Source organism: Hemiscyllium ocellatum, unplaced genomic scaffold (genome assembly GCF_020745735.1).
Source record: "Hemiscyllium ocellatum isolate sHemOce1 unplaced genomic scaffold, sHemOce1.pat.X.cur. scaffold_427_pat_ctg1, whole genome shotgun sequence".
Classification (NCBI taxonomy): domain Eukaryota; kingdom Metazoa; phylum Chordata; class Chondrichthyes; order Orectolobiformes; family Hemiscylliidae; genus Hemiscyllium; species Hemiscyllium ocellatum.
In genome coordinates, this window is record NW_026869048.1 from 276,119 (window position 1) to 289,859 (window position 13,741).

General features: G+C 46.2%; 1 non-coding gene across 1 annotated transcript; it reads left to right on the forward strand.

Annotated features, from left to right (window-relative positions):
- The first annotated feature begins 9,659 nt into the window (after window positions 1–9,659).
- LOC132813664 (U1 spliceosomal RNA) lies at window positions 9,660–9,823 on the forward strand. Its single transcript, XR_009644132.1, has one exon. It is a non-coding gene; the product is annotated as a U1 spliceosomal RNA (small nuclear RNA).
- Window positions 9,824–13,741: the final 3,918 nt, after the last annotated feature.

Sequence of the window (13,741 nt, forward strand, 5' to 3'; positions counted from 1 at the left end):
CCTCATAGTGATGGATCTTTGAAGCTTCTTTCTCCAAGGATTTCAAGGAAGGATATATACACAAAAGTATCAAACAAAGGGAATTATTTGTCTCTCTGATTTCTCACCTGGACTGACACTGCCTTTATTAAACTTCTTTGAATATTTGAAGAAGATTCATAGACAGAAACGCCAAAGAAACATTTACTCTAGATCTGACTTGATCAATCGATTCATCACAAACTGGAAATAATTGGCATTTGAGTGTTGCATCCTCAGTCATTACCAATCACTGCATACATACAAATTCTCCATCATATCCTCCCTGACGATCTGTACCAAAGTCTTAGGTGATTGTTGTGTATCCCATACCTGGGGGAGTGTGTTCCAGTTGGAGGTAGTTGGGAGCTGACAGGATGAACTAGGTTGGGGAGTAGATGGGGCTTGGGTAATAGATTCTGGGAGTATTTGAACATTGCTCAGTCAGCCATTATCCTCAAGCCATGCGGGCTGACAGGGGGAGTATTGACCTGTTACTGTCTCTGTCTGTCTGTGAGGAGAAAGTGAGGACTGCAGATGCTGGAGATCAGAGCTGAAAATGTGTTGTTGAAAAAGCGCAGCAGGTCAGGCAGCATCCAAGAAACAGGAGATTCGACATTTCAGGCATAAAGCCCTTCTTCAGGATGAGGAAAGTGTGTCCAGCAGGCTAAGATAAAAGGTAGGGAGGAGGAACTTGTGGGGGGGCATTGGTGATGCGATAGATGGAAGGCGGTCAAGGTGAGGGTAATAGGCCAGAGTGGGGTGAGGGCAGAGAGGTCACGAAGAAGATTGCAGAGGGAGTCCCTCCCTCACTCACTGCACACCCCAGGTCATCTCCTCTGCACAGAAGCTCTTCAGCCACATTCTCAAACAGACTTGCTACCACAGCCACATCTCCTTCCTCAGCACCTGTCGACGGAACCGACCTCGAACTCAGCACTGCCTTCCTAACCTGTAATCTTCTTCCTGACCTCTCCACCCCCACCCCACTCCGGCCCATCACACTCACCTTGACCTCCTTCTACCTAGCGCATCTACAACGCCCCTTCTCCAAGTCCTTCCTCCCTACCTTTTATCTTAGCCTGCTGGACACACTTTCCTCATTCCTGAAGAAGGGCCTTATGCCTGAAATGTCGAATCTACTGTTCCTTGGATGTTGCCTGACCTGCTGCGATTTTCCAGCAACACATTTTCAGCTCTGTCTGAGTGTGACAGAGTGTGGGCTGGGGGTCACTTGTTCCCTTTTTGCCTTTTCTATCTCTCTCACTGTCGCTCTCTCTTTCGCTTCTCTCTCCTCTCTCGTTTTCTCTTTCACACTCTCATTCTTCTGCTCTCTTCTCCACCTCTTCTTTACCCCTCTTCTCCTCCTACCCTCTTCTCCCTCTCTCTCCTCCACTCTCTCTTCTCTCTCCCATCTCTTTTCGCTCTCCCCTCTATCTTGCCTCATTCTTCTCTCCCTCTCTCAACTCTCTCTTCCCCCACTCTCACTTCATCTCTCTCTCTCTCTCTCTCTCTCTCAGTACGGTCGCACGGTGGCTCAGTGGTTACCACTGCTGCCTCACACTGCCAGGGACCCAGTTCAAATCCTGCCCAAGGCAACCGTCTGTGTAGAGTGTGTACATTCTCCCCAGTGTCTGCATGGGTTTCCTCAATCGGTCCAATGGTGTGCAGGTCTGGGTGGACTGGCCATAGTGGAGTTGCCCAAAGGGTAAGGTGAACTGTTCAGACAGAGCAAGGTCTATGTGGGTTACTCTCCTAACCATCTTTCCACCCCTCTCTTTCCCCAGTATCCTACTCCCCTCTCCTCTGCCACCCTGCCCTCACCTGTCTTCACGATTCCCTCCTCGTTTTCCGCCCCCACTTTCACTGTCCTACCCATCTGCACTTCTGTCTTTCACCCAATCTCCTCCTCCCCACCTTCAACCACTCTGTCCTCCCGAATTCTTCTCGCCACCTCCTTCTGTTCCCACGCCTCCTGCTGTCTATTCCCTCTTTCCATGCCACCACCTACTCCCCCTCACCTCTTCTCTCCCCGCTAACATCCCCCCCGCTCTCCTCCTCCTCGCCCCCACACCTCACCCACTCTCTCCTCCCCTCCTCTGAAACCCTCCTTTGCCCCTGCTGCTGTCTGCCTCATTCTCCCTGCCCCTCTTTCCTCCACCTCTCTCTCCTCTCCCTCTCTCTCTTTCACCCCAATTTTCTGCGCCCTCTCTCCTCCCCTCTCTCTCCTCCCACTCTCTGTCCTTCCCCTCTCTCCTCCCACTCTCTCCCTCCCCCTCTCTCTCCCCCTCTCATTCCCCTCTCTCCTCGCCCCTCACTCTCCTACATCTCTCTCTCCTCCCCCTCTTCGTACACCCCTAACCTCCCCCTCTCTCTTTCCCCGCTCCATCCACCTCTCCTCCCATTCTCTCTCCTCTCCCTCTCTCTCCTCTCCCTCTCTCCTCTCTCTCCTCCCATCTTCCTCATCCCCCCTCTCCTCCCCCATGCTCTCCCTCTCCCATCTCCCCTCTCCCCACTCCCCTCTCTTATCCCACTCTCCTCCTCCTCCTTCTCTTCTTTCTCCTCTTCCCTCTCTCCTCTCCCCTCTCCTCTCATTCCTCACTACTCTCTCCTCTCACTCCTCATCACTGTCTCCTCTCCCCTTTCTTCTTCCCCTTTCCCCTCTCTCCTCACCGCTGTCTCATCTCCCCCTCCCGTCTCTCCTCTCTCCTGTCCCCCTCTCTTCTCTCTCCTCCCCTTCACCTCCCCTTCTCCTCTTTCTCCCCTCTCCCCCTCACCTCTCCACTCTCCCCTCTCTCCTCATTCCCTCTCCTCACCCCTTCTCTTCTTCCACCTCTCCTTTCTTCACCTCCCCTCCTCTCCCGCTTCCCTGCCCTCTCGTTCCCCTCTTCTCCACACTCACTTCTTCCCCTCTCCCATCCCCCTCTTCTTCACCCCTTCTCCTGAACTCCTTCCCTACCCCCTTGTATCCTCTCCTCCCACCTGTCCTCCCTTCTACTCTCCCATCTCTCCTGCCCCCTCCTCCCTGGCTCTCCTCCCTGTCTCTGCTCCATTTCCCTGTTCACCTTCCCCCTCCTTCCCCCATTTCCGCCTCTCCTCCCCTTCACCTCCCACTGTCCTCCCCTCCTCCGCATCTTCACCTCTTTCCTCCCCAATCCTCATGTCCCTCTCTCGTCTACCTCCCACCACCTATCTCCTACTCCACCCCAAACTCCCCCTCGCCTCACACCCCAAACGCCCCCTACGTCCTCACTTCCTCCTCTCTCCTAACCCCTCTCCTTCCCTTCTTCCCCATCACTCGTCCCCCCACTTCATTCGCTGTCTCCTCCCGTCCTCCACCTTCCACGTTCTCCCCACCTCTACTCCTCTCCTTCATTCCTCTCCTTCTCTCCTACAACCCCTTCCCATACACCCTCCACCACTCTACTCCCCTTTACGCCATCCACTCCTTGCTCCTCACCCCCTGTCCTCCTGTTCCCTCTCCTCCCATCTCTCCTCCTACTCTCGCCCACCGTTCCCAGCTCTCTCTCCTACCCCCTCTCTCCTACAGCCCTCTCTCCACCCCCTTCTTTCCTCTGCCATGCCTCTTTCCCCAATCCAATTATCCCCGCACCTCCCCTTCCTCCACCCTCTCTTCTCCCCCCTCCCTCCTCACCTCTCCCACCCCTCCCCTCCCCACTCTCCCTTCCCATCTCTCACATTGAAAGATGAGGCACACAAAGTGGTCAAAAACAGCATGAAACTGGAAGATTGGGAAAGCGTTAAAGATCAGAAGAAAGTCACAAAAAGAGTGAGAAAGAACCGTAGGAAAGAACAGGAGAGAAAAGATGTACCACATAATTTAAAGACAGATAGCAGAAGTTTCTATGAAAACTTTAAATGAAAAAGAGTGGCTAAGGTAAATGTTGGTCCTTCAGGGGATGAGGAGGGACATTTAGTTATGGGGTGTGATGAAATGGCGGAGGCACTGAACAGGTATTTTGTATCGGTCTTCACAGTGGAGGGCGCTAATAACATGCCAGAGATTGACAAAGAGATCGAGTTGGTGAGGACCTGGAAACAAATATTATTACGGAACGATAGTGTTGGGCAAGCCCATGGAGCTAATGATAGACAAGTCTTCTGTCCTGGTGGAATGCATCCCAGCGTGCTAAAAGAGACAGCAGGGGATAGAACAGTTGCACCGTCAGTAATTTTCCCAATTTGCTGGACTCTGGGGCAGTTCCAGCAGATTGGAAAACATTGGCGCCGCTGTTTAAAAAGGAAGGTAGACAAAAGATGGGGTAGTATAGATCAGTTAGTGCAACATCTGCCGTGGGGAAAATGCTTGAGTCTCTTATCAAGGAAGAAAGAGCAAGGCACTGCTGGATCCCCAAGTGAATACCTTCCCACACATGGAACAGCTGAACGACTTCTCCCCCATGTGAATAGGGTGATGTTAAATAAAGACCATTGAATTTAAGACATTTACAGATCTTAAAGTTTTTTTCCCCCACAGTCAGGGGAAAGCTCTCTTGTCAGTGTAAAGCCACTGGTGTGACATGAAGCTGGATGACAAAATAAATCTCTTTGCACAGAATGTCTGTGTCAATGAGTCTCCAGTAGGTCTGTGAATTTTCTATCCTTCTGACAATCCAGATATTTCCATGGTGCTGATCTCCTCGCATATCTCCAAGTTGGATGATCTGGTGAATCCTTTCCCATAAACACAACATATTTATGGCTTCTATGTCTGTGAGTGTTTTTAGATTGTGAACTGGATAATGTTAAATAATTTCTGCAGTCAGTTCACTGGAACACTCATACACTTATGTGTGTGTGTGTTGTGTGTGTGTGTGTGAGTGTGTGTGTGTGTGTATGTGTCTGTCTGTGTGTGTGTGTGTATGTGTGTGTGTGTGTGTGTGTGTATGTGTGTGTGTGTGTATGTGTGTGTATGTGTGTGTGTGTGTATGTGTGGTGTGTGTATGTGTGTGTGTGTGTGTATGTGTGTGTGTGTGTGTGTGTGTGTGTGTGGTGTGTGTGTGTCTGTGTGTCTGTGTTGGGGCTTGACCACACACAATGTTGTTTGAAACCTTTGCTCACTGACATACAAGATAATCATGTCCCTTTATGGCCAAATGTATTTAGTGACTCTGTTGGATCTTTATATCATGTCTGATTTCTCTCACTTCTGGCGAGAGGTGCAAGTGGAGTTCAATGCACCTAAATGTGAGGTGATGCACTTTGGGAAGAATAACAGGAAGGCAGAATACTGGGTCAATGGAAAGATTTTGGTAGTGTGGATGTGCAGAGGGATCTTGGAGTCCGTGTCCATAGATCCTTGAAAGTTGCCACCCAGGTGGATAGTGCTGTTAAGGGGGCATACGGTGTGTTAGGTTTCATTGGGAGAGGGATTGAGTTCTGGAACCACAATATCATACTGCAACGCTACAAAATGATGGTGCGGCCACAGTTGAAATATTGTTTACAGCTGTGGTCGCCCCGTTACAAATACGATGTGGAAGCATTGGAAAAGGTGCAGAGGAGATTTATCAGGATGGTGCCTGGTCTGGAGGGAAGGTCTTATGAGAAAAGCTGAGAAACCTGGGTCTTTTCTCATTGGAAAGAAGGCGGCTAAGGGAGGATTTAATAGAGACATACAAGATAGTCAGAGGATTAGATAGGGTAGACAGGGAAAGCCTTTTTCCTAGGATGAGGACGACAGCTTGTACGAGAGAGAACAACTATAAATTGAGGGGTGATAGATTTAAGACAGATGTCAGAGGCAAATTCTTTACAGAGAGAGTGGTAAGTGTGTGGAATGCCCTACCAGCTCAGGTGGTCAACTCAGCTCCATTAGGGAGTTTTAATTAATCCTTAGATAAGCTCACAGATGATTTTGGGATAGTGTAGGGGGACGAGTTGAGAAAATTCCACAGGTCGATGCAACTTTGAGGGCTGAAGGGCCTGTTCTGCGCTTTATTGTTCTATGTTCTATAATCTGAATCTTTTTCCACGGTAGAAATGACAAATTCTAGAGGACATAGATTTCAGGGGATGGGGAAATTTAAAGAAAATAAAAACCGAAAGAACGGAAGATGCGGTTGATCAGAAACAAAAACAAAAGTTTCTGGAAATGTTCGACAAGTCTGGAAGCACCTGTGAAGAGAAATCAGAGTTCACGTTTCTGATGAAGGACCCGAAACATTAATGGATTTTTATTTTCTCAGATGCTGCAAGACCTGCTGAGCATTTCCAACAGCATGTGAAAGTTTCAAGAGAGTTATGTCAGGCAAGTTTTAATACAAAAGGTGATAGTTGAGTAGAATGTACTCTCCTGGGAGGTGATAAAAGCAGAAACAATCACAATGCTTAAGAGGCATTTGGGCAGGCACATAAGCAGGCAAGGGGTAGGCAGGGATATGGATCATGTGCAGGCAGGTGGAATTAGTTTGGAACGGCATCATGGTCTGCACAGACATGATGGGCCAATTATTCCGGTGCTGTAATGTTCTGTTTTCCAAGGGGCACAATGTGTGGAGCGAGAGTTAATGTTTTTTTTTAGAACATACAGTGAGTTGATACATTTTGAGAGAAGCAATGTAGAAAAGAAATATATATTTGCATGGCACAGACACAAAGAGTAGAGACTGAGGGAAGGGGGGCAAGGTGTACAATTCTTTAAAGGAGAGAGGACATAATCAAAGTGTTTTGATCAAAACATATGGGATCCTGGGTTTCATTAAACAATTTCATTGACTAGTTAGGTCACAGTCAATCATTGTGTCCAATTCAGGTCAACAGATTCCTGATCTTCAGGGTGTGGAGTACAGACATATTGGTGTGGTGCACTGATGAAGAAAATGCAGTCACTGGATTGATTTGGAAAAAATGCTATTTTCTTTGAAGAAATCAAGTTGAAAAAATCATGATAGAATAAAATGGATATGATTATAACACATCTAGATAGAGCAGACAATAAAATAAATTGCACTTGATAGGTGATGGCTCAAAATTTAAGATTAGGTATAACGTTTTGAGAAAGTGGGAGATGAGCAAGTGTTCCACTGGCTGGAAATATGCAGAACATGCTGCCTATTATGGTGGTGCAAGTAGAGGTGATCCATGATTAATGAATACAATTATATCAGATATGAGAGAAATAAACTTTCAGGGTTTTGGGAACAGCTGGAGAACGAGAATAATGGATTCTGCTACAGAGAGCCAGCTTGGATTTGATGGGCCCCTTTCTGTGCCATAACATGTTTTTTTTTGTACTTGCTTAACTTGTTCCGGTTGTTTGTCTTCAGGGGTTAGATTATCATCAAGGTAAATCTACTCTGTGTTCATGCTCAGACCAACACAGGTTGTCCTTCCACAGCAGGAGATAATGTTTACTGTTTTATACTGGGTTCTGGAGGGGTCCCTAGGTAGTGTACACAGAACTGAAAATCTGCTCTAGGGTGTTTTAACCAGGACTGTGAATATCTTGGAACATCTAATGCCACACCAATGCCTGGAATGCTTTCTAACTGACTGACTAAATGACATATGTTCCTTCCACAGCATGTTGCTGGCTGGAGTTCTGTGGTCAGTGTTATTACACAAGGATCAGAATTGGATAATCTATTGTCTGTAACATATACCAATGATTAGCATGGAAATGTAAATGATTTAATTAGCAAGTTTCTAGATGGTACAAATTGATGAAGTTGTGAATCGTGAAAAATGGTGTCAATGGATACAGCAAGAAAGAGATCCGTTGGTAAACCCATACGGAGATAGATTTTAATCCAGACAAGTGTGAGGTGATGTATTTTGGGAGGTTCATTGCAAGAGGAATGTATTCACTAAACCGAAGGCCTCTCAGCAGCATTGATGTACACAGGGATCTTCAGGGGCAAGTTCACAGCTCCCTGAAAGTGGTGAAGGAGGTGGATGGCAGGCTTGCCTTCTTCTGTCAGGGAAGTGATTATAAAACTGTCATTAGGCCACCTTTGGGGTATTGTGTGCTGTTTTGATCACCATATAAAAAGGAGGATGTGGAGGCTTAGTGCAGTGAGAGAAAAGGTTTACAAGGATGTTGCCTGGATTGGGAGAGGTTGGAAAGACTTGGATTTTTGTCTTGTGAAAGTCAGTGGCTGCGGGTGATCTGAAAGGCTCAGAGTGAATAATCTGAATCCTTTTCCACGGTGAAAATGGCAAATACTAGAGGCCATAGATTTAAGGGGAGTAGGGGCAAGTTTAAAGGAAATGAAAACTGAAACAACTGCAGATGCTGTAAACCAGAAACAAAAACATTTTAGGGAAATGTTCAGCAGGTCGAGCAGCTTCTATGAAGATAAATTAAAGTTAACGTTTCTGAGGAAGGGTGACCAGACCCGAAACATGAACTGATTTTTCTTCACAGATGCTGCATGATCTGCTGAGCATTTCCAATAACATGTGCAAGTTTAAAGGCAGTTGTGTTGGCAATTTTCTTGTGCAGAAGGTGGGTCAGTGACTGGAATGTACTTGCCTGAGAGTTGGGAAAAGCAGAAACAATCACAACGTTTAAGAGGCATTTGGGCAGACACATAAGCAGACATGGGTTGGCAGAGATATGGATCATGTACAGGCAGATGGAATTAGTTTGGAATAGCTTCATGAACCACACAGACATGGTGGGCCGATTATTCTGGTGCTACACTCTTCTGTTTTCCAGGCTGTAGAATGTGTGGAGGAGAGTTAATAATTTGAGTGGAATATGTCTCTTCATGAGAACACACAATAAGTTCATTCATTTTGAGAGAAGCAATGTAGAAAGTCAATATATATTTGAATGGCACAGACACAACGTGCAGGACAGCAGGAATGGGGGACAATGTGCACCACTTATTAAAGGAGAGAAAACATAAAGTGTTTTGAGTAAAACAAATGGGATGCTGGGCTTCATTAATGGGGGAATGATAACAAACTCATGGAAAAGATGCTGACCATTGACAAAGCTCTAGTTAGGTCACAGTCAATCATTGCATCCAATTCTGGTCAACAGATTCCTGGTCAGAACGAGGAAGTTAAAATACCATAGAGGGGCCTGTTCCATACCTTTGGTTTCTCTTTCAGGACACTGTGGGGTATCAAGGGTTAAACATTCCCTTGCCAAAGGCCATATTTCATTAACTGAATGCCTGTACTCTTTCAATACAGACAGAACACCTCAGAAGGGGGGAGGCTGACAATATCTCAAAATAGAACCTCTTGCAGCCACACATGTGGATTCCCCCCGTAACCCCAGACAGAGGAATTTGCCCTTTCCAGACAAGACTGAGAGCCCTGGGCACAACCCTGTTAAACTGCCTCCCGCTCCCATTGTCTTACCTCCCCTCCATATTAGCATAGGTAAGTGAATCCCCCATTTACTGAAGGAAGAACCCTCCAGCCTTAATCTCTTCCCATCAACACATAATCATAAACAATACGATAATCAGTTTCTGTAATCCATTCATACGTTAACGCAGGACATCGCCATTCATCAAGCTTTGTAAGGTCATAATTACCAGCTTTAAACTATGTAATGACAATCGCCCATGTGACTGATATGTCTTTGTCTAATTCCTATTAAATATACTGTCTCTGTGGGTAAGGCAGAGATTCGTGAAGAAGAGTCTCTACAAGTCTCTATACTAACCTGGCAGGGGAGATACCATGATCATTGCGGTGGCGCTCCCAGGACGAGGCTATCCCATTGCACTTCGGGTGTGCTGACGCCTGCGATGTCACCAAATGCGGGATACTCAACAGCAAAATTTGTGGTAGTGGGGGTCTGCGTTCTCGCTCTCCCCTTGTGGGCGGCACGGTGGCACAGTAGTCAGATGGGGAAATGGGCTGAGGAGTGTCAGATGGAGTTTAATTTAGATAAATGTGAGGTGCTGCTTTTTGGAAAAGCAAAGCCTAGCAGGACTGATAGACTTAATGGTCAGGTCCGAGGGAGTGTTACTGAGCAAAGTTTCCTTACAGTGTAGGTTCATAATTCCTTGAAAGTAGAGTCGCAGGTGGATAGGATAGTGAAGGTGATTGGTATGATTTACATTATTGGTCAGAGCAGTGAGTACAGGAGTTGGGCAGTCATGTTGTGGCTGACAGGACATCGGTTTGGCCACTCTTACAATATTGAGTGCAATTCTGTTCTCCACCTATCAGAAGGATGTTGTGGAACTTGAAAGGTTCAGAAAAGATTGGTGGCAGAATATTCTTTAAAGGGTAGAATAACCAGTGGGAGGTCATTGGACATTGGTACCAATGACACAGGAAGAGAAAAGATAGGTCCTGATGAGAGAATATAGCAAATTAGCCTGGAATATAAAAAAGTAGATACTCGGTTGTAATATCTGAATTACTCCCAATGCTACATGCTAATGAGAGTAGGAATAGCAGGATGGAGGAGATGAATGATTGGCTAAAGATCTGGTGTAGGGCAGAAGGATTCACATCTTTTGGTCATTGAATTCTCCTCTGGAGTAGAAGTGACTTGAATAAGAAGGATGGATTGTCCCTGAATTGGAAGGTGACTAATATCCAGGCAGGAAGATTTGCTAGTACTACTCGGGCGGCATTAAACCAGTGAGGGAGGGGGGGTAAACCTAAATAGATAGTGAGAAAGGAGGTAAGTCTGAGGCTGGTACAGTTCAGAAATCAAACAGTCAAGGCAGAACGCGGTAGAACCGAGCAGTTACACTGCATTTACTTCAATGCAAGAGGCCTGACAGGGAAGGCAGATGAGCTCAGGTTATGGTTTGAACATGGGACTGGGATATCATCGGTATTATAGAAATATGACTCAGGGATGGATGTGACTGGCAGCTGTATGTTCCAGGGTATAGATGCTATAGGAAGGATAGAAAGGGGGACAAGAGAGGAGGACGAGTGGTGTTTTTGGTTAGGGATAGCATTAGAGTTGTGCTTGGGGACGATATTCATGGGAGTAAGTTCAGTGAAATTATTTGGACGGAACTGGGAAATAAGAAAGGATTGATCACCTTATTGTTAATATCTGCGTGTGTTTCATCTGATTGCTCTGGTTTCCTCCCACTATGTAAAGATGTGCAGGTTAGGTGGATTATCCAGGCTGAATTACCCACAGTGTTCAGGGATGTGCAGGTTGGGTGGATTATCCAGGCTGAATTGCCCACAGTGTTCAGGGATGTGCAGGTTAGGTGGATTATCCAGGCTGAATTACCCACAGTGTTCAGGGATGTGCAGGTTGGGTGGATTATCCAGGCTGAATTACCCACAGTGTTCAGGGATGTGCAGGTTGGGTGGATTATCCAGGCTGAATTACCCACAGTGTTCAGGGATGTGCAGGTTGGGTGGATTATCCATGAGAAAGGCAGCATTACATGGGTAGGGTGGGAGTCTCTGAGGGTCAGTGCTGAATGACCTGCTTCCCCACTGTCTGGATTCTCTGATAATTATAATAGTTTTAAAATAGTTCCAAAAAAGAATAGACCAGATCTAAAAGTTGCTGTTCTAAATTGGATAAAGGTGCATTGTGATTGAACAAGATAAAATCTTTCAATACTTCTTTGCTATTCCCAGGTAAAGGGACGGCTGAAAAGTGGGAACGTAACATAAGGAATAGGAGCAGGAGGAGGCCATCTGGCCCCTCCAGCCTGCTCTGCCATTCAATAAGATCAGGGCTGATCTCAGCTCCACTTTTCTGCTCTCTCCCATAACCTTTAATTCCTTTCCTGTTCGTAAATCTACATTTTGACCTAAAGACATTCAAGATGAAAGTCTCAACTGTTTTATTCAGCTGGGAATGCCACAGATTCACAACCCTTTAGCTGAAGAAGTTTCTCCTGAACCCAGTCCTAAATCTGATACCCCCTTATTTTGTCGCTATGCACCATAGTTTGTCCAGTCCACAGTGGAAACAACCTCCCTGCTTCTATCTTATCTACTCCTTTCATAATTTTATATTTTTCCTATACAATCTCCTATTACTCTAAATTCCAAAGAGGATCATGCCAGTTTTGTCAATCTCTGCTCAGAAGGCAACCCTTTCAACTCCAGACTCAAACTAGTGACCCTGCTCTGCACCCCCTCCAGCGCCATTACATCCTTCCTGAAGTAGGGGACGAAAACCTGTACACAGTACTCCAGGTGTGGCCTCCCCAGCACCCTGTACAGCTGCAGCATAACCATCCCTCTAGCAATGAAGGACAATATTCCCTTCACTGCCTTAATTACCTGCTGTACCTGCAAACCAGCTTCCTGTGATTCATGCACAAGGACACCCAGCTCCCTCTGCACAGCAGCATGCTGCATGTTTTCACCATTTCATCATCCAGTTTGTTGTTAGTCCGACCAAAATGGATGACCTCACATATCCCAACATTGTCCTCCATCTGCCAGACCCTTAACCACTCAATTAACCTCTCTGTATCCCTGTGCAGACTGACAGTGGCCTCTGCACACATTGCTCTACCACTCATCTTAGTGTCGTCCACTTTTCATGAATCCATGCTGTGTCTGCTCGATGAGACAATTTCTATCCACATAGCTCACTATTTCTTTCTTGAGAGATCGGACATTTTTCCCCACTACAGAAGTTATGCTGACACGTCCATTTTAAAATATTGGCATCACATTTGCAGCTTTCCAATCTGTTAGAACCGTCCCAGAATCAGCAAATTTTAGTGAATTATCACGAGTGTATTTGCTATTTACCCACTGCCATTCCTTACAGTCCCCGGGGATGCATTCCATCACGGCCAGGAGACCCAACTACCTTTCGGCTGGTATCTTTCCCAGCACTGCCTCTTTACTGAGAATGATTGATTGTTTCTCTGTCTTCATCTGCCATTGCCCCATAGGCCTGCGACAATGAGTATATAGACAGTATGTTCCTGTTAAGGCCGAGGCTGGGAGGTGTAAGGAATGCTGCTGTCAAGAGGAATTGTGGCTCTGGTCAAGAAAATGAAGGAGGGATATGGCAAGTCCAGACAACTGGGTTTGTGTGAATACCTACAGGTATATAGGGGCAGTAGGAGTATACTCGAGGGAAACTAAGAGGGCAAAAAGGGAACGAGAGAGCTTTGTGAAATGGGTTTGGGGAAAATCCAAAGAGATTCTAGAAATACACTAAGGACAAAAGAGTAACCAGGCAGAGAATAGGGACCCTCAAAGATCAACAAAATTGTCTATGGATCTGCAGGAGGCAGGAGAGATACTATCTGCGTATTTCATGTCCGCTTTTACTGAAGGAGGATATGGAAGTGAGAGAGTTTGGAGAAATAAATAGGGATAACTTGACAAGTGTCCATATAAGTTATGAGGCACTGGAACTTGTATAATGCATCAAGATTGATAAATCCCTGATACATGATCAGGTGAATCCCAGAACTTTGTGGAAGCTAGGGAAGTGATAGTTGGGTCCCTCGCTGAGATATTTGTATCACCGAGGTGCTGGAAGACTGGCGCCATTATTTGAGAAAGGTGATGAGGAAAAGTCAGGGAACAATACACTGGTGAGCCTGGAGTCAGGTAAGTTGTTGGAAGGGCTTCTCAGGGATAGGATTTAGATGTAATTGGAAAGGTAAGAAATGATTTGGGACAGTCAGCATGGCTTTGTGTATGGAAATCACTAACTTGGACTTCAGAAAGACATTCAAGGTGGAAGAACTAGCTATTTGGATATAAAATTGGCTGTAAGGTTGGAGACAGAGGATAGTGGTGAAGGGTTGCCTTTCGGACTGGAAGC